The sequence below is a fragment of the Talpa occidentalis genome, unplaced genomic scaffold, assembly GCF_014898055.3.
Source record: "Talpa occidentalis isolate TD23 unplaced genomic scaffold, MPIMG_talOcc4v2.1 talOcc4.9, whole genome shotgun sequence".
Lineage (NCBI taxonomy): Eukaryota > Metazoa > Chordata > Mammalia > Eulipotyphla > Talpidae > Talpa > Talpa occidentalis.
Window position 1 is genome coordinate 112,898,799 of NW_023605305.1, and position 26,558 is coordinate 112,925,356.

The window sequence follows — 26,558 nt, forward strand, 5'->3', positions numbered from 1 at the left end:
ATTCGATTTGCACTCAGCAAAAATTGTGCACTCTGGGCTATGTATTTTGGCCCTGCTTGCTGAACTACCCCCTGTCCTTCTAACAGTTGGCCTCCAGCAGCCCTGGTCCTAGCACGAGAGGAGCTTGCTTCCACCTTCATCTGAGACTGCATTTTTCTTTGTTTCTCCTCTGCATTGACAGCTTCTTCAATCATCACCCTAATTACACTTCACTTAATTTTTTTTAAGTAAATTTAAAAAATAAAACTGAAATTTTGAGGGCCTCCCTGGTGGCACAAGGGTTAAGTCTCAGCTCTATCACCACTGTGGCCTGAGTTTGATCTCCGGCCAGGGAACTGACCCACATGGCAAAGCAGACCTCTCCTGTCTGCCCCGCTGCTCCCCTCAGCAGTGTATTTCAGTAGATACAACTGTTCTGCTCCCCACTCTGTCTCTGGTAAATCCTCTCACCCCCTGCAACTCTGGCCTGAATGCCATTAAAAAAAAAAACCTGAATTTTTGAGAGCTAGATCATATACTCTAAGAGTCATTTACGTAAATACAATTCAGTGGTTTTAGAATATTCAGAGTTGGCCAAACATGGCCATTAAATTTAGAATAAGGCCTTGCCCTGAAAAAAAACCTTTGCTGTCAGTCCACATTTCCTCCTCTATCCAACCCCAGCCCTAGCCAAAGACCCTTCTTTCTACCTCAATAGATTTGCCTTGTCTGGATACTTCATATAAATTGAATCATATAATATATGGTCTTTTGTCACTGACTTCTTTCACTAGTGTGATGTCTTTAAGGTTCATTCCTGTAGCATCTGTCAGTGTTTGAGACTTTTTATGGCCAAATTCTATTCCACTGTATAGATATACCACATTTTATATATTCATTCATCAGTTCATGGACATTTGTGGGTTTTTTCCTACCTTTTTAGCTATTACAAAACAGAGTTTCTGTGAACTTTGATGTTTTTGTGTGAAAATGTTTTCAATTCTTTGGGGATTTGAATTGCTGGATCATTTGGTAGATGCAGGTTTAACACTTTGAAAACTGTTTTTCTCACTTTCATTCCTTGTGTTAATGTTGAAATTTTTCCACAGCTCATCAACACTTATTATTATCTTCATGATTCTACTATTGTCCAGTAGTGGGGATGCCAAATTCTAGGAATGCATACCATTTCTATACCATTTCTATCCTTTCCCATGGAAAACATTAACAATCTTATCATTTTTCTAATCCCAGATATACTCTTAAGTTCTCAACACAAGAAGACAACACACAACTACCACCTGCACCTACGGTCCAGCAATTACAATCCTACACATTATACAATATAAATAATAATATTTGTTCACGTCCAACATGTACTAGGATTTTCAGATCAATATTATTTACAAAAACCTCAAACATGAAACTACTAAGTACTCATCAACAGTGGATTGAGCAAAGAAGTACAGTATTGTTACACAATGATGCACTACACAGCAATGAGAATGAAAACTCCACATCTACATTGAACAGTATAAGTGAAGCAAACTTGCAAAACAGTGGGCCAAAGCAGACAAACATGAAAGAATACATTCTGTGTAGAGGCCATTAAAATACAGTTTAAAACCAGGCAAGTACTAATTTATGCTATCAAAGTCAAGATAACGGTTACCTTTGGAAGAAAGTTGGAAAGAATCATGTGGATGGTTTCTGGGGGCCAGCTGCTGCTTGCTGGTTGATGGGGTACTCAGTATCACCTAAGTATACTAAGTTTGTGAAAATCTCTATCCTGCCATATCCTGAAAAAAGGGTTTCTCTGTATGTGTGTTATATCTCAAAGGTATCTCTTTAACTGTTCTGTTTACTTATCCTCCTATGCAGATTATGAACCCCACCAGTTTTCAGGGTCTTTTTTCTATTTCACTGACTTTCCTTTCGATTTAGGTCATGATGGAAATATAATAGAAAAGTATTTGCTATCCCTGGATATATTTGTGTCCCTGCTGAAATGCCCTTTCTTTGAGACTGGAGTATACCTGATTCTGCAATTATCCTCTATCCACAGAGCACAATATTCCAGGAAAACCTTAAAACTTATTCCAACCTAGGTTTATTCTATCATGTGCCTGCTTGCAATTCTGATTCCTGTGTGTTACTCCCTCCTTTTGCTGACAAACTACGAGGTAGGACAATTTCCTGGCAATCTAGCTTGGAAAAATGAAAGAAGGAATATATTAGCACAGGAACTGGTGATGTATCTAGAAATCATACTAGTTGCATACTATTCAACTCTAAAACAGGAAACTCTTAAGAACTCTCATATGCCACAGATACTGCCATTTATAGGAGCAGCAAAGTCACCTTCAGTATCTTTTGATTTGGCGCTTTCATGTTTATGAGTGCTGTGTGATCTCTTGAAAACAGATAGAATTGCACCTACATTTAGACCAAGCTCAGGGAGATCTGTGGGATCAGGGACTATGAACTGAATTATGCTGTGGTGGCAAGAAACTCCCAAATCTCACTTATGACAGGTATCTATTCCTTGCTCAAACCATATCCACTTCATATCACCCGTGGCTTTGCTCCACCTCAACTTCTTCCCAAGGTCCGGGCATAAAGAACAATACTTTTCAGGAATATTCTTAGTCTTGAAGAAGAGAAAAAAACATTGTGTAACGGGCTCTCAAAATTTGGCTCAGGAGTGGCACAAACCTCTTGTGCTGAAACTTAATTGGACACAGCAAGCAATATAGTCAAAGTCTAATATCAACAGGGCAAGGATATATTATCTTTTCTCACGGAAAAACACTGAGTATTTATTACAATGAATCTATCAGAACAGTGAAGCTGAGAAGAAGACAAGGATGTAATCCCTCCCTCTATTAATTTATAAACATGTGGGGATAATAATTCACTCTTCATATTCTTCTACTCATGATTGAAGCTCTGGAATTTTTAACTTGAAAAGTTAGAGTTAAGACAAAGACTAGACATCAGTGCTACAAAAACTATCTTTGCTACAACCTTCCTTTGACCTTTTCAAAGTCATTCTCCCCACACCTGCACATAATGGGGAAGGTGGTGGCCGGTGTCTTCTTCAAAGCCTCCGGCTGCTGAGAATGTGGGTCAGAGACTGGAATGTATTTTTTGATGGACCTGGATTCATTTATGGAGCTATCCTCATCTAGCCCAGGTATGTGCTCTGAAGAATAAGAATGATAATAGAAGACAGACTCTGGCCATCCTACACTTTACCATTTCTGAAAATGTCTGCAGTTTTCCTTTGGAAAAAGACACTGGGGACGGAGGGATAAACAGGCAGAGCATAGAAGATTTTTAGGCAGTGAGATTCCTCTGAGGATGATACAGTGGTAGCTATATGTTATCATACATTTGTCTAAATCTACAGAGAGTACAGTACGAGTGAATCCTAAAGTAGACATAGACTCTGAGGGATGACGTGTGAATGTTGCTTCCTCAGCTGCAACAAACACTCCACACTGGTGGCGGTTCTGCTAGTGGGGGAGTCCACGCATGTGGACTGTCATCCATGGGACATCCCTGGACATACTGTTCAATGTCATTATGTACCTAAAATTGCTCTCAAAAGCCTTTTGAAAAAGTTATGAAAATCTTTTGCTAATTCTTGAAAAACCTGAACAGAAGACCACAAAATATCTAGAGACACAATCCTTAAGTCAGACAGTGGTTTTTTTGTTTGTTTGTTTTTTGGTTTTTGGTTTTTTTTTTTTCTTTTGCCAACAAGACAATAGTCCCTTGTCCTGTCATAACAGAAATGGGCAGCCTCGAATCCTCTGGGGTTGCCTAGAGAATGTAGATCACTGAGCAGATAAGCATAGTTCCACACAAAGAATTTCTAGACGGTCTGCACAGATAAATTGAGCTACTATTGCCACAACTCAACAGATCAGACTCTGCCCCAAAGCTGCGGAAACCCTCAGGTATTGAGCCGAAGGTGAATAAATCGGTGAGATTGCATTTCCCCTTATGATTCCCCAAACAGGCAAGGCCTATCACTGTTGGTTACTGTTTGTGGAAGAGAAAGAGAGGGTGGGGTTAAAGCAGGAAAAAGGAGGCAGAGCAGCACAAAGCCCATCCTTAAATTCCTCTGAAAGGAGGGTGGGGAATTACAAAAACAACTGTGTGCCCAAGACCCATCTGGAAGCCAGATTCTCAGTGTGTGGGCAGAAGACTCTCTTCTGTCCCAGGTGCTGTCTCAGGGGCTGTGTGGCTCGGTCTGCCCCTCCCTTGCACCAAACCACAAGCAGTCCCCATGCTCCACATCTCCTCCAAGACACATAGCTTGATGTCTGAAGAAAATAGTCCTATGAAAACCAACTAATCTCACTACTTTTCCTGCCTCTAGTCTTATGAAGACTATAGATCACATAATCCTGCGGGTTGCAACATGAAGGGACTTTAGAAAGTAGAAGTAATTTTAACAAGAGATAATGTTCAGATGTGGATTTCAATTCTGACTCATGAGCTAAGTAAACAAGTTATGTAATTTCTCCAAAACTTAGTTTTCCTAATTTGCAAAATGGTGATGAAAACAATATTACTCTTCCCCTATAACCATTCTTCATTTATTCGGCCAATTAGCTGTTCATTTAACAAATATTTCTGTTTATTCTCCGCGAGACACCCAGCTAAGAAGTAGGTCTAAGCAGACATGGATCTTGGCTTCATGAGGCTTACAGCCTGTTGAGGAGGTCAGACATTAATAATCACACAAATAAATACATATACGAGACATGGAGGAAAAATGATCTCTGAGGTAGTAGTGTTTAGGCTGAGAATGAAAAATGAGTGCAATCAGTGGAGTGAAGAGCAGGAGAGAAGCAATAGGGTGGGAGAATTTTGGGCAGAGGGAACAATCTGATGGTGTTGAGGAATAATGGAGTTTGTAGGAATAACAACAAAAAAAGAATATCAAACAGGAACAGAATGAAAATTGTACTGCCAGGTGGGATAAAGAAGGAGAAATAGACCCCCCCCCTCGCATAGTTTTGTGGATCTCTTAGTGCATTCTGCACTTTGCCTGCAGTGAAATGGGAAGCCAAATCAGGATTTTAAGCAGAGAGGTGATTATTAGAGATAATGTGTGTAGAACACTATTTTTTTTAAGATTTATTTTTTCTATTTTATTGCTAGATAAAGGAGCTGCTAAGATAAATATAAAGAGTACTATGTAAAAAAAATTTAAAAAGATTTATTTATTTTTATACAAGAACTGGGGTACAATACATTGTGAAAAAATGAAAAATGATGTAAGAATGATATAAAATAAAATATTAATTTAAAAAATAAAGATAAATAAATAAATCTACAAAAAAATTAAAAAAAAAAAAAAAAAGAACTGGAGTACAGGCCAGATGCATGACAGGGTGAGAGGATTCACCAGAGACAGAGCGGGGAACAGAACAGGCAGACTGAAGAAATACACTGCTGAGGGGAGCAGCGGGTGAGTCAGGAGAGGTCTGTTGCGCCATGTGGGATTCTCGCAGGCTGGCTGGGATCGAACCTGCGCTGCAGAGACTGCGGGCAGCTTCACAGTGCGGTGCTCAACCTCCTGTGCCACCAGGGAGGCCCCTAGAACACTATTTTACATGCAGTTAGTTTTATGTATGCCTGTGAAAAAACACAAGTGGTCATTTTTAAGGCATCACCAAACCTATTACATGATTTCAGAATGCCAATGAAATTAAGAATATGATAGTACTATGTCCTGAACAAAGCTATCTTACTTGGATTGATTTGAAATAAGAAATCTTAAAAAAAAAAAAAAAGCAACAGGTAAAACAAACAAATTACTGGGACTGAAATAATTGATGGTGTTAAGATGAGCTATTTGACTTTGAATGCAGGAATATTCAACAAAATATTGGCCCAGAAATCATAGTTTTGGGTCCATGATGAAAATACAGTCCTCCCACAGAACAATGCTTGAAAGTTTACTAATAAAATACAAGATACCAGCCAATTTTGTATTTTGGATCAGCAACAATCTTTTTGTATAAGTATATACCAAATATCGCATGGAACATACATATACTAAAAAAGCATTTGTTGCTCATCTTAAATTCAAATCTGTCCTATATTTTTACTTGTAAATCTTCAACCCTACAGTTACAGGGAGAATTAGTAACATGCTCATAATAATATTATTTGTTGGTCTTTAAAGGTAAATTACCAAATACTTAATATTTATAGATCAGAGTGCAAATTTTAATACATTTTCAACATAAAAGGTATAGATGACAGAAGATGGGGGATGAGAGGGAGTGAGGAAAGGGAAAGGAATTTTAAGGTTCAGGGATATCTTTTTTTTAAGATTTATTTATGCACCCAGAACTGGGGAACAGAGGCCTCCCCTGGTGGCGCAGCGGTTGAGCGCTGGGCTGAGAAGCTGCCCACAGCCTCTGCAGCACCGGTTCGATCCCCAGTCACTGGCAAGGGTCCCACATGGTGTGACAGACCTCTCCTGCTGAGCCCGCTGCTCCCCTCAGCAGTGTATTTCGTCAGTCTGCCTGTTCTGTTCCCCGCTCTGGCTCTGGTGAATTCTCTCACCCTCCCGTGCTTCTGACTGTGTCCAGTGCTTGTATAAATAAATAAAAATAAATCTTAAAAAAAAAAACCGGGGTGCAGGCCAGAGGTACGGGGATGTCTTTATCTTAAGTGGAAGACAGTTGAGACAGTGGGAAAAGTTAATGTGTATCACTTGGTTCCTCTTGTTCAGTGTTCTTTTTGCCAGAAAAAGTTCTAAAAGATTGTTTTATATTGAATTTGAGGCATAGATACCTCACTGCTTCAGAGTGACCTTTTGTTCTTTTACCTTGAAAGAGAAGAACATCCCCAACTTTAGCAAGTGTTACATAAAATAGTTCACTAAGTTGTGTTTATCCAGGGAAATTGGGACCAGTAGGCAATCTGTTAGTCAAAAAAAAAAAAAAATCAGCTATAGTGAGGAGCAGTAAAAGAATGATACACACGTAATTTATGCATTTTACTTCAAACATATTAATGACCATTTACATGCCAATCTTTTGAGGCAGGGCCAAGGTCTTTTCCTGAAGCTGGAATTCCTGAGTATGAGTTTAGAGTCACCAAAAAGCATTTCCCTTTATACTTTCTACAATGTGCAGTGAGAATTTAAGGGCACTTTTAAAGCAATTTGCTTGCAAATTGTAAAAAAAAAAAAAACTGGTGTTTTTACAAAAATTTCCTACATCTTCCACATGGTCTTGCCTACAGTAATTTTTTTATGACTTACTTTCACTGAATCTTACCAAGCAAACTTCTTTATACATTCATATTCCACTGACTAAATATTCTTTTATCACATTATATATCACTGGGATATTTGGGCAACCACCTCTTATAATGGTATAGAAAGACTACTTTGTTTTTATTTTCTTGATTTGAAGTCAAATTCACATTCTGCTTTATATGTTCATCCCAAAGGCAGTGGAAATAAAATAGTCAAAGTATTTTGGCAATTAAATCTCCTTAGAGGTCATGCTACTACCAGGAGGTAAAATACTCGATTAAAGAACCACTAAAGATTAATTTCACCCCCAAAATACATGGTGACAAGTTATGCACTTTCTTGAAATGTGAATTTTTTTTACTTTCCTAAAATTATGATTTCTCAATGGGAGGATTTTTTATTTTTCTCACACTGGATTATTTCTTTTCTTAGTCTCCTAAGGGTAGGCATGTGAGAAAGAGGAATCATCTATTTAAGAGCCTAAGAAAGTTCTTAGGAAGACAAGTGACATATATATAAATATACAATAGAACTGAATTCTCAGATATTATATCTTCACTTTCTGCAAGAAACTTGCATCAATGTGTGAGCCTACTTTCCAGGCCACATCCAATCAGAATGCTACAATATACAGTCATAGTGATATGAATGAAAAGACATTTCTATTTAATTTTCTTCACAGAATTGCAGCAATCCTTGTGTTATCTAAATGCCTCTTATCGATCAAGAATATCCATGTCTTAAGGCATGAAAGTCCTATTTGCTTTTCATCCTGAATTCAGTTTCACAGAACAGAGTATCGTCCCAATTTTGCTTGTTCATAAATATAAAGCTTTCCGTTAATTTCTTGAACTGAAGGCTAAACTGGGTTGTTTTGCTTATGACTAATTTTCAGGAAAGTCAGATTTTTGCAAGCAGCATTTCTTAAGTTTCTTATATGGATTTTCTGTTTTTAAGTGTTCTTTAAACCTAGAAAAGAGATTCATTGTTAGGATGATGGATTTTGCTTTTTGTTAAAAAAGACAGAGCGCTCAGGGTGGGGTCCAGCCATTTCCTGCCCAAAAACACAACTGTAAAGATCAGTCGCAGTGAAAACCTAAACAACCTGACAAGATCACTTTAATGCAACAGCAAATAAAGGTGATTCTCAACAGGGGGTTTAGAGAAAGGTGGCTGGTCTAACTCGCCCTTAATGAACACTCAGTTTCTCCTACTGGTTACATGGCCTCAATAGAGGGGCCTTCAGAGCAGGCCGGGACACACCTCAGGAGAGCTGTTTCCTTGGCTAAAATAAAGGGATCATGGTACAGACTCAGAGGGTTCCAAGTCTGTTGAAATCCTACCCTTCCTTACAAACCGAGATTAAAGGCTGCTTCCCTTCCTCGATTAAGCAAATCTGAATTGACCTTTTTTCTGAAGTCTAGTTCTGAAACCTGAATTCACTTGCATGATATTTAAAATTATATATATACATATATATAAATGATAAATGATGTATATAAATGATAAATTATATATAAATGCTAAATTATATCTATCCAAATATATGTGTATATGTATATGTCTGTCTATCTATCTAATCTATATCTCCAATCTGACCTTCCCAGCAGATTATAAGCAATTTGAAAAAAAGAACCCGTCCTATTTGTATGTCAAATGCAATATGCTAGGAACAAGGGGTACAGATGAATTCGTTGTTGAGATCACATTATATTATAAGACACTAATCTGTAAATAAATGCTCGCAATGCAATTTTCACATCTACTAAAAGTGGATACAGACAATACAGAAACAGAGAGCAGGGGGAAAGTTGATTTCATTTGGAGATTTAGTAAAGCATTAAAAAATAGTATTTTATACAGGTGCACATGCACACACGTGCATACACACACACACGCTTCAGCTGAGGACACTGCATGAATGTTCAGGCCTCCACTCTCCTCTGTAAAGTATTCCTAGCTCCTACTTCAGGCCACATTTATACCTCTTTGACCTACCCCTTGGTCAGAGATGACTGACCAAAGAGGAGGAACTTGCCTCAATCTGGGTCAATTCAACATGGAATATCAAAGAGCATAGCACATGAGCTCACCCACCTACTTTTAATCTGATGCTCTCCTAGCACAAGCCTAAACTCTTTAAGTCCATACTGAGGGAAACTCACACACTGACAATAGCTTTGTTAAATAAATCAATGAAATCAATATAAAAATTTTACCGACACAATACGTATTGAATGCAAACTGCCTGTTAGTGACTATGAATGTCGGTAAAGGTTAAAGTGCGTTTAGCTGCTTCCATCTAGGCCAGGCGTATTAAGATGATCCAAATCACATTGAGCTACTAACAGAAATGCATGGCCCAGGCAGCCATAGAAGGGAGAGGTCTGCCTCTGCCTAGAGGGTCACCTCCCAGCTTTACATTCATTCCCCTGAGAAATACAGACCTGCAAACAAACACAAACCAGGATTTTGTTGGAAATGAAGTTTAGTGTTTCCCTCCTCATCAAAATGCCGTAAAAGAAATCCACCTAATGTGAGTCCAGGTTAGATTCCAAGTCAAGTTGATTACAGACTTTCTTTGTGGTTTTCTCCTTTTTGACTTTTTGGGTAACTGGGCAGGCGCTGAATAATTCTGGTCTGTTCTTTCAGTCTGCAAACCCTGTTCTTGTGGTTTGCCAGCCCCAGGACAGATCTCCAACATGAGGACATTGCATCACCTCCTGAGGCTTCCAACTTGGGAAATTTGGGGGTGACAGGAAGCCATCCCTGGTCTCTGTCCTCCACTTGCCATGTTTTTCTGGAATCTGAGCCTCATCGAGGCAGCTGGTGTGTATGTGTTAGCAGCTAACAGGGCAAAAGCAGGCACAGAAAGGAGCAACTTCCAGAGAGGGGATTCTGTTTCCACCATTACCACTTTCCTTGGACTTACTCAGTACCCAGGCTCCAGGAAAATTTATGAGCTGTTTAAAACATGCATGTTTGCTTACTGCTGATCACTGGAAATTCAAGGGTGAGAACTGGATTGTTAGTAGTCACGGAGATCTCTGTTTCACACCCCCAGGTTCTGGACACCCCTGGGTTCTGGACACCCCCTTATTAGATTTATCTTTCTCTCTGACTACCTTCCCAGCATCCCCCGAGGCCCATGCCACAGATTTTCTCTTGGGCTTTACTTGCATTTGCCAAAACAGACTGTGAAACAGACTGGGGGAGCTAAAAAATAACCACATAGCCAGTATAAGAACTCGTATTTATGAAGTAGCTTCTGGTGAACAGGGTGCGTATACATGCATTACCTCCTGGTTCATTTACTCATTTATCCATCATGCATTCAAAAGCCATATATGTATCAGATCTCCAGTGTGTGCCAGGAGCTGAGCGTTGCTCTTATATTTTAAAAATAGAGAATACTGCTTCATTTTCATGTGACTGTGTTGAATTCTGTAAAGTCTATTTATTTAACATTTTTAATCACCTAAGCTATGAAAAGCATGATGCGTGATATGATGAGCAGTGTGAGTGGGAACATCAAATCGATAAATTAGAATATGGATGATAAAGGTAGGATCTAGTAAGGGAAATGGATGAGTAAAAACCAAACAAGGAAAATGAATGGTGTGGGAAGAAGAAATAGTCTAAATGAGGGATCCCAGTTCCTAGGTTCCCAAGCATGACAAAGCTGATATTGGGGTGTGGAGGGACTTCCTTGCAGCTTTGATTCAGAAGTGCAATCATCATTTTCCCCAACCACATCTAGAGGAAAGAGGAATCTGCAAAAAAGTCCTTCTTCATGCGAAAGTGTTCAAAGAGAATAATGTTTTGAAAAACTGATCTCCCTGAACCGAAAGGTACTTTGCTTTGCTGCTGCTACAAGCTAAAGCAGTTTTGCTTTTCCCCTTCACTCACACTGAACTTTAGCAGTAAGCTTTAATCTGAATGAACAGTTCTAAGGTTAAAAAAGAAAAGAAAGAGAAATAAAGGCGCATTGGACTAGCTGATCTCTAATACCCTACGATTCTGTTATCACTCTTAGTCCATCCTTAGGCTATATGAATTTTAATAAGAAAAAATATATGAACAAAAATTTTATCACGAAATTCCAGGTAATGACACTGGACACATATGGGGAAGCAGTGCTGAAGGCTTCAAAGTCTCTACTCCAAACAGCCAGCTGTTCACATTTATTTATTCCTGGTTCCAAATTTTATACACTGAATGGATTTAATGTTATCAAGGCATATTAAGATATGTCCCACCTTAGCTCAGAGGAGAGCTTTGACCCTTCTTAATTTCCAACGTTCCTTTTTTAAAAGTTAGTATTTTTGATTAAGGTAATATTGGTTTACCTCACTGTGTATGACTCAGATGTATGTCACCACACCACACCCACCTCCGGGGCTGCCATCGTAATCCACCCTGGTCCTCTATACTCCACATGTGAGTGAAATCATTCCATATTTGTCTTTCTCCTTCTGATTTATTTCACTTAGCAGAATTCCCCCTCCAGTTCTATCCACATTGTCACAAAATGCAAGTCTTTGCATTTTTTATATCTGAGTAGTATTATCTTGGCCATTATGAACAGTACTGCAATGAACATGGGAGTGCAGATTTCCTTTTAAATTAGTGTTTTTGTGCTCTGTGGGTATATACCTAGGAGCAGAATCGCTGGATCATATGGTAGATCATTTTTAGTCTTTTGAGAAACCGCCACACTGCTTCCCTTGGGGGCTGGACCAGTCTGTATTTCCGCCAACAGTGTATGAAGGTTCCTCTCCTCCACATCCTTGCTAGTACCTGCTGTTTCTGGAATTTGGGAGATAAGTCATTCTCACAGGTGTGAGATGGCATCTCATTCTGATTTATATATGCATTTTCCTGATAATAAGTGATGATGAACATTTTTCCACATGCCTGTAGATTATCTGTAAAGGCATTTCTCAAAAGAAATTTTACAGCACTTTATTTTTCCTAAAAATTTGTTTATTTATACATACAAGAACTGGGGTAGAGGCCAGAGGTGTGGAGGGTGAGAGGATCCACCAGAGACAGAGTGGGGAACAGAACAGGCAGACTGACTGAAATACACTGCTGAGGGGAGTAGCAGGCAAGATAGGAGAGGTCTGCTGTGCCATTTGGGTTGCTCCTGCCTGGCTGGGGATCCAACTCCTGTAGCAGAGGCTGCGGATTGCTTCATATTGCAGTGCTTAACCCCTTGTGCCACCAGGAGGCCTGAAACCCAGCTCTTGAAACTAGAGAGCGTGTGAGGCCTGAGCTACAGCACATATAAATAGCAGGTGGAATTCAATAAAAGAACCTCCTCAATAGAGACATATGCAGGGTCCTCTGGGAGGAGAGGAGAGGAGGCATCTGTTTTTTTTTTTTTCTGGTCGCAATCCCTAATTACTATGCATATTCGACAGAGCTGTGTTGAATCGAGCTAAACTGTGGTGGTGATGCATGCTCTCAGTCTTGAAGGGTGAACTTTTGGACAGACAAATAAAAGTGTGACACTGTACACCGAAGACACAGTACATGTAACATACAGAAGCAGGAGCCTGCATGGCATTCGTGAGACGACTGCTATAATTGGAGGGGAAGTAGTTAGGAATGAGGCTGGAGAGGTAGGTGGGGTCTTTCTAACGCTGTTGCTGATGGGTTTGTACTTAAAGGCAAGGGAATAGCAGTTAATTATTTTAGGCATAGAACAGACTGACCAAATTAGTCCTAAAATGATTGGTAGGGGATGGGTGATGTTGAAAGAGTCTAGGTGTCAAAGAGACAATGTATTTCATGAGCAATTATGAGATAAACTCTTTAAGACACTAATAAAAGGACAGGCAGGAAGCAGAGGATGGAGCGACGAGGAATGACAGAGGTCTGTCGCAGACATAGGCATCCAGCTAAGCGGCCGCTGCCTTAACATTATGTCCTTCTCTGGCTCAAGCATTGTTGCAATAATCTAACTCTTCTCCTTGCCTTTGGGCTCTCCATCTTCTTCACTGAAGTGATATTTTTCTTAAACTAAAATCTGATCAGATGACCCGAATCCACAAGGCCCCAGATGTGCACTGAGTGCAGCTCCAAGCTCAACTCCCCTGGTTCCAGTCTTCTCCCCACTAATCTCACCCCTCACCACCCCTCAAAAAGCCCCACTCCAGCCCCAGCCAGCTGCTCCATGTGGCCTGGGCACGCCTGCATTTCATTCTTGTGTGCCTGGACATATGTTGTTTACTCTGCTTAGAAAACTCTGCTAATTCCTCTCTGCTGGTACCAGCTGCAGGTTCTCTAAGATTAAGTTTTGAAGCTCCTATTCTGTAAAGACCTTCCTGCCTTCTCTTTGCTCCCTATTATATTTTTATTGCAACTCTTTGAAAGTAAATAGCACATCACACTGAATTATTGTATCTGGATCTGTTTCTCTCAAGGTCCTCTGATGTTAGATGTGATTGCTCAGTTATATGTAATATTCTCTCTAAGGATCATAGAGGGTGCTTCTTAAAGGATATTGTTAAAGTGAATTTAAGATCCATCCCCTTAGAATTTTCTTTCCTGTGATTGTCCACGATCACCATTTAAGAGGAAGGGATTGAAGAGGCACCAACAAAAGAAAAAGCAAAATGTGTGTTTGGATAACTATCATGTTGGAGAAGAGGTTGCAGATTTGAGCATTTGGGAAGAATTTTTTAGGGTCTAGAGTGAACCGTTTCTTCTAAAAGCATGAATTTTATAAATGAGAGCCTGGTAGCACGTGTGAAGTGATCAGGGAAATGACTTATAAAGAGACTTCATTTTCCTCCAACCTTTGTACTTTCAATCCACAGGGTTTTGCTGTTCTGCTCAGTTTCTCAACTTGAAAAACTTATTTGTTTAAAGGCTTGATGAGAGAGAGAAAGAGAGAATGGAAGAAAGGAGGGGGAGGAACTAGAGAGAGGGAAGCAGAGAAGTGTGAATGAACATGTAATTTTTCCATTTTTTACAGATTTATTTGTGAGTACATTTGCAAATCTCTTTGTATGTGTTTGACTGCATATTGTTCCCATGTGTCTGTGTGGGTGTGTTTGTTTATGAGGGAGTGAACTGTATAAAAATGTGTGGTTTTCCTGTGTGCAAGCAGCTCAACAAAACAGTGTGTGTGTGTGTGTGTGTATGTGTGTGTGTGCGTGCGTGTGTGTGTGTGTGTCCGTGTGTGTGTGTGCTAAGTAGGCAGTACAGCAATGTACTGGGTGCATCTGTGGGATACTAAAAATTTTGAAAGCATCCTTATAAATGCTTAAAGATAAATAAAAGATTCTATCATTATATATATATCTCAGCCTGTAATGCTCTTAGCAAAGATATATAAGCCAACAACAGTTTAGCAGCAGCAGATATGAAACCTATACCACGATATAGACATATCTTTAGTTTTATCTTTCAAAATTATAAATTTTGCAGGAAGGTGCCACACAGAGAAGTTATAGGAGCTGGAGAAGGTGGCAAAATAGTCTTCCACAGCTTCCTGGTGTCTGGGAGGCGTTTGGACAGGGTGCTCTGAACAAGCATGACCATTGTCCTAGATTTGCCTCAGTGACCCCAGACCACCTCCTTGCACCCCTTTGTCCCCCTGAAATAAATCTGTGTCTGAGAAGGGCCGGAATCGGTGGCCATGAGAGACAAGAAGCTGATGTGCATGTGGGTCAGTAGCTAAAAGAAAACGCGTCAGTGGGAGACAAAGGCGAGGTCCTGGGGTCATTTGGAACTGGGTCTGGATCACAGTCCTGCCACCGCTGGTCTGCGGGTGTAAGCCTGGCTTTCGTGTTCTCACATCATGGTGTCCCCATCCATTCTACCGAGTTAATAATACCCACCCTACCTTAAAGGGTGGTTGTTGGGGGAAAGTCCTGCCAGTCTGGCAGAAATGAGAGCTCTGCAAATATCACTGTCCTCGCCAGAGCAGTGGCCACAATTAAACCAAAAGTGCTCAAGGAGGGCCTCCCTAGTGGTGAAGCGGTTGAGCGCTGGGTTGCAAAGCTGCCCACAGCCTCTGCAGTGCCTGTTCCATCCCCGACCACCGGGCGAGGGTCCCACATGGTGCACAGACCTCTCCTGCCACCCGCTGCTCCCCTCAGCAGTGTACTTCAGTCCTTCTGCCTGCTCTGCTCCCCGCTCTGGCTCTGGTGAATTCTCTCACCCTCCTGCGCTTCTGACTGTACCCAGTGCTTGTATAAATAAATACATAAATCTTGGGGAAAAAAAAAAGGTGCTCAAGAAGTGCCCACTTGTCATTTCCCAGAGGTCTGCGGGCTAAGAAGTGTGAGGAATTGGAGTTAGACTGGCTGGGAGGTAATTGCGAAGCACATTCACCCAGATTGCCTGAGAACAGTCCTCTCAGTGGACTGCGGCCCGTGGAGAGGTGCTTTAGCCAGGCTCTGCCTCCCTCCCCAAAGCTTCCCAGAGCCCTGTCTTCTGCCTCACCCCAAAACGCAACCCAGTCAGGAGTTGAAACAGAAAAATGTGCCTCCTCCCCACTTGTAGGGTCCACCTAAAGGATGAGGGATTGGCACAGAGGCTTTGCACCAAGAGCAGGCTGCCCCTGCTTCTTATCAGAGGAGGCGTTTTTGTGGGGGAGCAAAAGGAAACTCCTCACACACGCAGGAATACCTGTGAGCTGAGTGTGTGCATTTTTTCCATTCGGGACTGTGCTCACCACGATCATCTACAAAATGGAGGCAGTGTGAGTTCAGCGTGCTGATTACGGCCAGCATCATATTTAATCAAATGAGTCATTAATTACTTTGAGGGAAACTAAGACCCAATTTTTAATTCATGTATATTTTAAAAATGGGAATGCAAGCCATATGGTTCTGATTCAACCAGACTTATAGCATCAAAATAGACTGTCCTTTTTTTTTTTTTTAAAGCTATGTCTTGGCCAAGAAATTCAATGAGCCTTTTAACCAAGCAGTTTAAGGCTTATTTCTTCAAAACAGGATGTCATATTTGACTTTGGCTAAGCCAATTCCCTCTGGATAAGTTTTAGGTGTGGCTTAGTTTCGGATACCTGCAAATCCTAAAAGTTGGTTTCCATCATGTGGCAACCGATATCTTGAACTTCTGAGCAGGTCATCTCAGACCCAAGGAGTGTGTGACCATATTACTCAAGTTAAGGTCTTTGCAAATAGACTTTTCTGCATGTAGCTGTATGTTTAAAAACAGCCCTCTTTCTTGCTGCTGCCTACCTACTGTGCTGTCTCAGATAAATCCCTGACAGCCAGTCATTTAACATCTACCAGTCACTTGAATTCTCAGTCTCCGATTTTCAATGCAGTGCTCTCTATGGTGCTTCTAGATGTTCTGTAATTCTACAATCACAATGAGAAAACTCTGCCCCTAGATTCTGTTGTAATTCTCGGTGGAAGGAGAATGAAGTATCTCAGCTTTTTGCTGCCTCCCACCTGCTGCTCTGTCTGTGCGTCTTGTCCCCCCATTCAGCATTAAAGGCATGTTAAAGATACCAAAGGCTCCAAAATTCTCTTTTTGTCTGCCCCAATCAACAATGAAACTGTCTCATTTGGAAAGTCGTACAGCACAAAGTTAAAATTCTACGCTAGAACTTACTAAGTATTAGACCTTGGGAAAATCATTTAAAAAACTAGGCCTCGGGCCTCTCCTGGTGGCGCAGGGGGTTGAGCGCAGCGCTGTGAAGCTGTCCACAGCCTCTGCAGCACCGGTTCAATCCTGGCCGGCCAGCGAGGGTCCCACACAGCGTGGCAGACCTCTCCTGTCTCGCCCGCTGCTCCCCTCAGCAGTGTATTTCATCAGTCTGCCTGTTCTGTTCCCTGCTCTGTCTCTGGTGAATCCTCTCACCCTCCTGCACATCTGGCCTGTACCCCAGTTCTTGTATAAATAAATCTTTAAAAAATAAAAAATAAAAAAAACTAGGCCTCGATTTATCACCTGTGGTTGTTTGAGATACTATGTATTAATGGACCTGCTACAGTGCCTGGTTCAAAGTAATCACAAGTATCTTTATTCCTTTGTTTTCTTCTCCCTTCATCCTTTCTCTTCTTGTACTCTTTCCTCTTCTTCTTCCTACCTTTTATTCTCCCACCTTATTTTTACCTTTTTTCTAATAAGGCAAAGATCTTTGTTTCATCTCAAAACACTCATCTGTGTGACTTCCTCTCCTATAGTTAGCAAGTTATTAGATAATTGAACATTTCCTTCTATTTCATGCTCTCCACATTGTCTCTCAGTTCCCCATGTTCATGCTTTAGCCAGCAGGTAGATTCACCATTTTGATTTGTTTTTTTAAGTTATCAAATCATCGTAAATAAAAACATGAATTCTTGGGCCTCCCTCTGGTGAAGGGCTTAAAGTCTCAGCATTTGCAAGCTAGCACCAGCCACTGCAGCAATGAATTCGAAACCCAGCCAGGGAGTTGACCCACATGGCACAGCAGACCTCTCCTGTCTCACCCACTGCTCCCCTCAGCAGTGGATTTTAGTAAAGCTACATGTTCTGCTCCCCACTGTGTTGCTGGTGAATCCTTTCACCCCCACACCTCTGGCCTGCACCCCAGTTCTTGTATGCACAAATAAATCTTGGGGGAAAAACATGAATTCTTGCTGCTGATTACATTCTGTACTTGTTTTTCTAGGGGTAAATTTATATTCCTTGCTACTCAGGACTGGAGTCATAGCACAATATGCACCATTCAATTTCCTAATTTAATTTCCCCAAAAGTCTTCTGGGATAGGAGTTCAAGTTCACATCACCTGAACTATAGCATGAAGACTGTGGAATCATCCCAGCTGTCTGTGTGCACACCTTTGTGCACAAACAAGTCTGTGTGTGCAGAAGTATATAAAAGGCTTGTGTATATACGCTACCCAACTGAGCATACATGTGGTGTACACTTGTGAATGCTGCTGTGCACTTCTGCAAGAGGGGCCTCTGCATGTCAGATTACTATGTGCTGCTGGTTGGAGAACGCACAGCCAATGGGATCTCAGAGTTGGAAGGGTCCTAAAAGCAGACTTTTACAATGACTCATCTGATTCTTGAACCCTCTGCATGACCTCCTCCTCCATGCTTGAGTGCTTCAACTGCAGGTAAACTTCGTCCTCTCCAAGCTGTACGTCTCCTCTTTGATTGCATTTCTTCCCTTGAACGACGTGGTGCATATGTGGAGGTATTTCACAGCTGACAGGACCTCGGGTAGGGGCCTACCTGCTACAAGCAGAGCTGGCAGCTTGCCAGAGCTCAGTCTCTGAGAGTCTGGATACCACCAGCAAGCTGAATGCACGGCAGCCACCCTTGTGCATGGAGAAAGCCCTGGGGAGTGTGTCCTCAGTGTGCAGAGCTAGACTCTGATGGCTGTCAGTGCCTGTGGCTTTATCTCAGCAACTCAAGTCTCTCTCAAGTGCATCCTTGGACTGACTCTCTGCTCACCTGCAGGGCTCTGTCAACAAGCAAGGAGAGTTTTAGGGCAGGAGCCCAGGGCACAGCCAGGCTTTGAAACCAGTCTTTGAGTCTAGGGTGAAGCCACACTAATAGATGGGATAGCTTCCAAACAATAACTAAAATACTTACACTTGTTTTTGACAACAGCATTCAGGTTAAATTTCATCAATTGCTATTTCGGGTAGGAAGCTATGGCAGAAATGTCTCCAGATTCTGGGTGGCCGTAATTCCTCTGCAAAGCTACCTTTCAGCATGCTCCATGTGCTGTGCTGTCAAGGACTCAGCTGTGCTGGTGCCTTCACAAGATTCAGCCCCAAAAGGCAAGTAGGAAGACTTGGGGAGGGCTTCTGGGGGGAAGGAGTCCCGGGGACAGGCCACTCCAGGAGTCTCCTGTCCGAGTTGACTCACTCTCTGCTATGTGGAAGCAACAGCGAGGAGTAGCTTCCAAGTGCCTGTCTGTGATGATGGATGAGTGTGGCCATGCTGTCTGGGGAACAGAGAGCAGTCAGCAGTACACAGGTGTTGCAAGTCACTCAAATTAATGTTTAATGGGAATATACATGTTGGGCCCTCATGAAAATATCTAATGGCCTAAACTTAGCTAACCTTACAGAATAGATTCTGGCCTAAAATCTCCCAGGTCTTGCTAAGGTTGAGGAACCAACTGTATCACATGTGTGAGAATTTCTTACATATCTCCAGCCCTGGGGGAAAGACTTCACAGCCAAAAAGAACATAGCTTTAAATATACATTTTCTGTGACCTATCTGGGGGAGTTGGAGTCTTTGTAATGAACACTTAAGTCTTATCTAATCAGACTGAATCAGGAACATAAATGAATAGTATAAAAGAAAGACAGAAGCTAATCCTATAGGGGTTCTTGGGTGAGAAGTACCTTCTTCTACAGAAATATTTCCAGAGTGAAGGAGCTGAACTTTTAAAAAATAGATTATGAAAGACTGTATTATAACTGACTTAGATTAAAGCAGATACTTGGCAATGTAGAAATGTGTGGAAAGATTTGTTGCCATCAGAGACCAAATTTATCTTAAGTAGCTTCTATTCTCCCAAATTAGATAGGAGGTGGTATCTTGATCTTGGAATTTATTCTATTATAATAAAACTGCCAGGGGTGTTATTTGTGATTCTAAGGGTGCCATGGTAAAGTAAGGAGTCTGATAAACCCAGCCCTTCTTTCAATAGAATTTCTGAATAAAGAAGAGAAGGAAATTAAAGGACAAATTGATCATAAAATGGCATTAGAAAAATGTGTTTAACAATAGTGTGGGTTATGTTAGATGCCTGCAATTCAACAGTAATTAAGGGAACACATCTGATCCAGGGAGACACAATCATGTGACCCAGGGAGACCTAATTTTATAAAAGACACTGATCTGATCATGCTTTAATTCAGGACCACCCAGGGGGTCCCCAGTGAACATTCACAGAAACGCCATCCAGAGGCAAGAAGTGTGTGCATAAAAGCAAACACATGAAATTTGGAGAGTGACAGGCCTGTAGGAACTTCTGTGATCCTCAGATTATTTTCTACATACTAAGGTTATTAATACCCACCTTGCAAGGCCAGTGCAAATATTTCAGATCTAATTTTTTAGGTAGTAGACAAAGGCAGGCCTATTCTTGCCAAGTGCAATGGTTGCTTCTACTGCTTGTTATGGAGAAAAGTTGGGATTGAGGAGATTTCTGAGAAAGCATCAAGGCCAGAGTGATAGTCTAACTTTCACCCCTCTCTTCAGAAAAGCAGGAAATAGAAGTGCCATCCCTAACAGGAAATTTGGTAGAGAATACTACAAAAAATATTCATTAGAAACAGGTAGACCAAAGCACAAAAAGAGAGAAAAAAAGCCTGGACAAAAATAAAATGAAGAACGAACACAGCCTTTAGTACTGTGGGGCAAATGAAAACATTTAATACATTTTTAAGGAGAGAAATGTGAGATGAACAAGGCAAATTAATATTTTTTTAAGTATAGAATATTTTCCAATTTGTTGAAAATCTGTATCCACAGGTACAAGGAATTCAATGGACACCAAGCAGTATAAACAGACATACAGATAAAAGCACCTAAGGAAACTGACAAACCACTTGTAAAGAAATGAGCCTAAAAGCAACCAGGGAAAAAGAAGACATAGAACAAAATAACAATGAGAGTTACTGATAACTTCTCATCAGAAATGACAGAAGCCAGAAGATGATGGAATGAGAGTTTTAAAGTACTAGGGGGAAAAAGCCAACCTAGAATTTCAATCCCAGTGCAAATATTTTCAAAATGAAGGTGAAATAAAGGCATGTTGCTAAAATAGAGAAGAGAGATTTCAGCTCCAGGATAGCTGCACTATTAACATTATTAACAAATGGCCCTCAGAGTGAAGAAAATTAATATTGAATGAAAACTCAGATATCCAGAGTACTGAGATTGGCAACAGGTGAGCAAAGATGAGATATATTTTTCAATTTCCTGATTTTTCAAAGAATACTGCCTAGTTAAAGCAAAAATAATAACATTATGAGATTTATAACACCTTTAGATATAAAAGTTATAAGAATAGCATATAGAGATGGATAATAATAGAATACTGCTCGAAGTGCCATGTACATGGTGATTTATTAATTCATAATAGATGTGATATATTAAAAGCCCTAAAGAAGTCACTTAAAAAATAAAAAAGAATGATATAGTTAACTAGCTGAGGATATACAAAGTATTTTAGAATACTTAACCCAAAAAGATTGAAAAAGTCAATAATAAAGGCCATCAGTAGAAAACTATTAAGTGATATAGCAGACAAAAACTAACTATATTGAGAACTGCATTAAAAGTAATATTTTACACAGTTTACAAGTAAGACACTTTGAATATGACAAAGACAGTTCAAAGTAATCCATGGAGGTTGTATCATGCAATCAATACACATAAGAAATACAGCCTGGCTATATTAGTAGCCTATAAAATAGATTTAAAAGCAAATAGTATTATTAGATATTACAAAGAATCTTTCATAAGGGTAAAAGGGACAATTTATCAGGAAAAAAAGCAATCCAAGAAAATCAGGCGTGACTTCTGGTTGATTTAATTTAGCATAAAGAAATAAGGAAAGAGTAACAATAGGAGAGATAGATTAGGGTGTGCAAATGCTGCAAAGTACCCTGGGGCTAAGGAAAACTTCTTATCTACCAACCCATTTTCAGAGAGGAATCACCCTCCATGACTGAGGTTCAGATCTCATGAGATCAGAGGCCTCTGCAGCAATCTGAGGGCCAGAGAAGGATCTTATGCTCCCAGACCACTGTGTCAGCAACTGGATACCCACACCCCAAAACATGAACCTACACAATTACCCAGTGCCATTTCAAAATTAAGTAGGCTACAATGGAGCAGTCACTGAAATGTTACCACTAAAGCTATACAACTTCTAGAGGATAGCAGAAAAGAAAATTTTCTTGATCTTTGGTTAGGTGTAAAGATTCCTTAGCTAGGACAGAAAAACACGACAAACAAAAAGCAAAATGAATGGCATTTCATCAGACTGCAAGACTTTGCGCTCCAAAGGATTTCAATTCCCAGCCAGGGAGCTACCCACATGGGTGCAGCAGACCTCTCCTGTCTCCCCGCTGCTCCCCTCAGCAGTGTATTTCAGTAGATCCACCTGTTCTGCTCCCCACTCTGTCTCTAGTGAATCCTTTCACCTCCTGCACCTCTGGCCTGCACCCCAGCTCTTGTATGCATAAATAAATAAAATAAATCTTTGCAATGTACATTTTAAACTGCTGAATTGGGGCCTCCCTGGTAACGCAAGGAGTTAAGCAGAGCACTGTGAAGCTATCTGCAGCCTCTGTAGCACGAGTTCGATCCCCTGGCCGGTCAGGGAGCTGACCCATATGGCGAAGCAGACCTCTCCTGACTCACCCACTGCTCCCCTCAGCAGTGTATGTTCAGTCAATCTGCCTGTTTTGTTCCCTGCTCTGTCTCCGGTGAATCCTCTCGCCCCCCCCACACCCCTGGCCTGTATCCCAGTTCTTGTATGCATAAATAAAACTTTAAATAAATAAAATAAACTGCTGAATTGTATTTTATATGAATTATACCTCAATAAAGCTGTTTTTAAAAAATATATTGAAAAGGAAAATCCCCCTTTACCTGTAATATTCAAGATCTATTTTATTGTGTGGAAATAAAACTTAAGAAATTGAAAGGCAAAATACATTGCTATATTACCATGGTAAAGATACAGTAATGGTCTGCTAGCCCAACAATTTCAGAGAATATATGAGTGGTACTTTTATTTCAAGCACAATATGGAAGGCTAGTCTGGTTCTTAGAGCAGAGTTTGGCAGGGTAATGGCGGGCTTGATTCCATTCCCAGACCAAGAGAAAAAGAAACAGGATCCTTGGGGACATGATGTTAACTTCCCACTTAAAGAATCAGGCCTGTGACCCTGAATCACAGTTTGGCCCCTGTAGGCAGCAGAAGGAAGTCCCCAGACACCTGTCAGTGATGATGATACCCAGAGCCGCAAAGTTTCTGGTGAGAAGCAAGGACGTCATACAGATACCTTAGGGTAAAGGAAACTTTAAAAAACAAAATGTTCAGCTTCAATGCCTGAGACCAAAAGGCTAAATATTACACAGAAGTCCCTCCACGTTGCTAGTCCAATCAGGCCATGACCAGGCAGCCCTCATTTTCCAAAAGGTCAAATAAAGCCCCAGCAGGCAGCTTGCAGCAGCGTGTGTGGTACACGCTATCTGTTGGCTCAGCAGTTGATGCTTCTGACAGGTTGTGAGTGTGGAATGTGTTGTGGGCCATCAGAACTTTAGAATCAGATACCCTCAGAATGTCTGCTTGTTCTGAGCAGGACTGGGGTTTTGATGTCTCAGCAGCCTCAGGAAGTCACTAAACCCGGACATAATGGGAAAGGTCGTAAGGATGTGAAACCTGCTAGAGTGCTTAGGAATGCTCTCCCCAGGCGTGCACAGCAACCATCAGTAACAACACTGAAGTGCAATCTCTTGGGGAAATTTGTCCCAGATCTAGAAGCAGGCACTGTGTGAATAGCCTATGTTTTTCCAAGAGTATGGGTGAGACGTAATGGCTGAAAAATCTCTCGGTAGTTGGCTCAACTGTTTATTCATTTATTCAACAGATCCTAGTTAAGTGCATCCTATGCAAGCATGGATTGTATAAGGGGAAAAAGTACAGGACGATGTCTCTATTGTCAAAGAGCTAAAACTCTTCTTGGTAAAAGAAGAAATGCATTCATGAGAACTGAGTCATACATGGAAAAAAAAAAAAAGGAACAGCAGTCCTCGAAGTGAGCACCATTTTTACTCAGTAACATCATGGATGAGAGTACATACATAGGCTCTGGAGCCTCCTGGGGATAAATCCTGGATCTTCTACTGACTGTAAAATAATGCATGGCACAAAGTCAATTCTGTATATTTTTTTATTATTATCTTTTGTATTAAAAGCATTATCTGTGATCTCCAAAGCAATCCCATAAGAGGGTTAGTTATTGCTCTTTTATAAATGAAGACCTGAGGCACACAGTGGTACTGAGTGACAGAACCAGGATTTACTGCACTGTGGCCAGGATTATTGCACCATGGGTGCTGCGGGATCCTGTGCTATGAAGGGGCATTCCAAGGGTAGGTTGGAAGTAAAAAGAATGGTAGAGACTGAAGACAGTATTAGCAAAGGGGCAGAGGCAGGAGTAAATTTGAGGAATGATGAATCCATATTAGTTTGAGTTGACTTTTTCTGTGCTATAGAAGTCATTTCAGTAAAGATATGAAAAAGTCAATGGAATTTAATTCATATAGAGATTTGAATATCAGGGAGTTTAGAGTTTGTCCCGCAGAAAGCAGCTGCAGAATAGATCATTTAAAATTGGAAGAAACGGGCCTCCTCTGGTGGCGCAGGGTTGAATGCTGGGCTGCGAAGCTGCCCACAGGCTCTGCAGTGCTGGTTCGATCCCCGGCCGCCAGCGAGGGTCCTACATGGTGCGCTAGACCTCTCCTGCCACCTGCTGCTCCCCTCAGCAGTGTATTTTGTCAGTCTGCCTGTTCTGTTCCCCACTCTGGCTCTGGTGAATCCTCTCACCCTCCCGCGCTTCTGACTGTACCCAGTGCTTGTGTAAATAAATAAATAAATCTTAAAAAAAAAAATTGGAAGAAACTTCAATGCTATCATTCTCCTTTATTATAACTAGCATCTTTCAGTAAATCAAGTATTCTTCACTTCTGACTTGATCTACCAAAACAGGGCAATAGCTGTGAGTTATGTCAATATCCACGCTTAATAATACTTCGTGATGTTTCTCTTATGATTTAGAAAGTGTTCAAACTAACTTCACTCAACTTAAGAGAGGCCCTAATTTGAGCCTTTACTTTTAGAAGAGCTTAAAATTGTGTCCTATTACTTTTAGTGACAGGCTTGGAAGGGAGAAGAGAAGGGAAAATAATAGACAAAGATGAAGACACACCAAGGACCAATTGAAGATTCTCATGCAATAAGAAAACTTATTAATCTCTAGGTGAGCTGAATCTCATGTAGTTAAAAATATTTTGAAAATCAAAAAGTTAATCAAGATAAAAAAATATGAGGAAGGGGTACCAAGCTGTTGTGAATTAAATATTATCTCCCCACTTATCCCCTATTCATATATTAAAGCACACCACCCCCCTCCTCCAGTACTTTAGAATGTAACTGAATTTGGAGGTAAGATCTTTAAAAAGGTAATCAAGCTAAAGTGAAGACATTAGGGGGTGGACCTTAATCCAGTCTGACTAGTGTCTCTGTAAAAAAGATTAGGACATGCAGAGGGATGTGTCTACACTGAGAGAAACCCACATGAGGCCACAATAAGGAGACGGCCACCTGCAAGACAAGGAGAGAGGCCTCAGAAGAAACAGAAGCTGCTCACACCTTGATCTTGGGCTAATAAGTCATCAGAACAGTGAGAAGATTAATTTCTGCTAGTTAAGCTCCAGTTTTTGGTGTTTCGCTATGACAGCCCTAGAAAACTAATACACAGGCCTTGAGACCTTAGCACCAAGGATGAAGCTGGCTCTAATCCAAGTATGTAACCTACCCCCAATATTTGCTGGGGAACTAACAATGCTGGGGTAAGGAGAGAAATGGCAGAAGAAAATTGAGATCCTCAAGGAGAGATGTGAAGTTATTATGCCAAGTATCTGCTATGGGTAAAATCTATCTAGAGATATCCATTATGCTAGAAAAAATACATATTAAAAAAAATTCTATCTGAAAGAACTGGAGACAGACCAAAAAACAGGGAGACAGAGGAGAGAGTATTTCCCATTTTTATGGCTTTTTTGCAGATGGGCCCCAATCTGCAATTCATAAAACAACCGAATCTCAGACAAAATCTGCAACGTTGCTGGCTTAAATCATCACAGGACAGAATTTGGGGCAATCACAGTTGCTGGAAACTGAGAAGGGATATTCTGGAAAGGAAGACTCTACAGGGAGAGTGTCCTTAAATCTGTGCATAATTCTGGCTTAATCTCAGGCTGACTCCTCTGAATTATTCATTTGAGGGCAGATTCTGTGCACCCATGAAGACAAACCATCGCTACCTGAGCCGAAACTGAGATATTACTGAGCAGGGAGAGTTTCTAGTACAAGTTCAGGGAAGTCAGGTGCCTGCTAAAACACAAACACAGGCATACGATCAGCTTTCTTTGGAGGAATAGAAAGGAACCTAGAGTGTCTACAACATAGTATTCACCATGCCCACGATATAAGTCAAAATTGGATGACGTGCAAGGAACTCAGCAAAACCTGGCCA

The 26,558-nt window shown here is 40.8% G+C and overlaps 1 long non-coding RNA gene across 1 annotated transcript in view; it reads right to left on the bottom strand.

Annotated features, from left to right (window-relative positions):
* The window catches only part of LOC129145161 (uncharacterized), a 105,036-nt gene that overhangs the window by 35,654 nt on the left and 42,824 nt on the right, over window positions 1-26,558 (bottom strand). The gene's annotated exons all lie outside the window — the stretch shown is intronic.